This window comes from Lethenteron reissneri, chromosome 44, assembly GCF_015708825.2.
Source record: "Lethenteron reissneri isolate LAM-NWPU_2019-01 chromosome 44, ASM1570882v1, whole genome shotgun sequence".
Lineage (NCBI taxonomy): Eukaryota > Metazoa > Chordata > Hyperoartia > Petromyzontiformes > Petromyzontidae > Lethenteron > Lethenteron reissneri.
Genome location: NC_083822.1, coordinates 2539800 through 2541994, shown reverse-complemented (window position 1 = coordinate 2541994; position 2195 = coordinate 2539800).

Below are 2195 nucleotides of genomic sequence, written 5' to 3'. Positions count from 1 at the left end.
AAAAGCTTTTATTTCAAATATATACAGTCAACAGTTTCAAAGTAACAACAACAACAACCCCCGAGAGGGTCATTGCCTCCGATACAGAATCCCCCACAGTTCCGCAACACATGGAAAGTACTGACAACCGCAACACTCTTTCTTGGTCCATCAGATATACTGTATAGCAAACAAGAATCCGCCATTGCCGACCCGAGTCTCACTCCTCAATTCCCAGTACTATTGCTACATTTATTTTTTATAAGTGCTACCTGTATCAACATGAGCGGCATGGAGGCGGAGGCCACTGCCATTTCTTTTTTGCTGCCTCACTGCCCATTCTTGCCTTATCCACCTCCACCACCCGCCAAAGCAGCCTGCAGGTCAGGCGGTAAACATCTGCAGGTGTCATATCGGTGCCCCTGGTAATCAAACCTCGCGCCTTCCACAAGGCTTCTTTTACAGTTCCAATAATGGCCCATGCCTGAGCCCAGGCCCTTCCCGCCCTCCGCCGAAAGACTCCCCAAATAATGCTTGGCACATTAACCATGACAGGATAGAAAGGTGCTAACAAAGGATGGCACAGCTCCCACACTTCCTTCGCAAAAGGACATCGCACAAACACATGACCCACGTACTCATCCGCACTACAGCCCCTTAGGCACTTAGGAGTACGGGCCCATTGGCGTGAATGCATAAACGCTCTGCATGTCAGCCTATCCCATACCGCCAGCCAAGATATATCCCTTTGCACCTTAGTTAGTGCCTCAGAAGACACATTTCCCCATATTTGCTGGTGAAGGACACTCCGTGCACCTGGTACCCCTTCGCAGGTCTCCTTCTTGATCATCTCAGCAAGAACACTTCGTGGGAGCCACGAATCTCTTACAAGGGCCGGCTCATATTCTGCAATGTACTTGCTAACCGCAGCACACAGCCACCCCTGCTTCCAAGCGAGGGGCGTACAAAGAGGCAGTGAAGCCATCCCTAATCTACGTAGGAGCCATGCCAGTCTATATCGCACAAAATATGAGGCTTTTGCCTGGAGCCCATCATTCAGCCATGGTGCCGAAGCAACACTGTAGGCTCCTCCATTCTTCATAATGTTGAATGAAGGCCCTCACCAGCTTCTCATCTTCCAGGAAACTCGTGTTCATTTTCCAGATCCCCTTCCCTAACATTACTCCCCCTGGGATTTGAATCTTCGCCATAATCAATTTGTGATCCGAGAAAGAGACTGGCACAGTCTCTACATGCTCCACTGTAAACTTAGCAGAAACAAACATAAAATCTATTCTCGAATGCAAAGATCCAGAGCTACTGACCCAGGTGAAGCCAGGAAATGCTGGGTGCAAGAACCTAAAGGTATCAGTCAAATCTAGATCTTTAACTAAAGCACTGAGCCCTCTAGAAGAAGGATCTATCCTCCGACTCCCAGTGGCAGGCAGAACGTCTGATACGCTGAGTGGGCAGTTAAAATCTCCACCCAGGACAACATGTCTCTGTGTGACCAGCAGGGCAGATGTATTACCCCACAGCTCCACTCGCTCCGAACACTGCGTAGGAGCATATACATTAATTAGACGGACTGCAGTTCCTCTATATATGGCATCGACATAATGCAGTCGGCCAGGAACAACTTCCTGGGTCTCCTGTACCTCCACACTTCGGCTTCCTATGAGGATGGCAACCCCAGAGCATCTGTTAGCATTGCTCCCAGACCAAAAACATTGTCCATCCCAGGATTCAGTCAGTTTTGCCTGGTCGAGGGAATAAGGCAGGTGGCATTCCTGCAAAAAATAAATGTCTCTCTTTAGAGTCCGCAAATAATGAACAGTTGCTTTACGTTTAGCTGCTCCCCAGATTCCTCGCACGTTGACCGATGCAACAGAGAGCGCCATGACCAAGGGTGTTTAGTCCGGCTCAGCAGAAAAGTCCTCCAACAATGAGTAGCAATTTTCATCAACAAGGTCCAACAAACTCTCGGCTTGCACAGATTTCGGGTAAGACACAATCTCTTGGCTAAGCTTGGCTGTCATCTCTTCTTCAGATGAAGCCAAGTTTTCGGTTGAAGAGTCAGACAATTGGGGGCATTTCCCTGGAGCAGACCATGATGAGGCACTCGATGCTCTCCTCTTCCTCTTTGCTTTCTGCCAGCCTGTCCTCTCGAATGACACTCTCTTGTCCACTTTCTTCTGCCGTTCTCCATCGTCCTC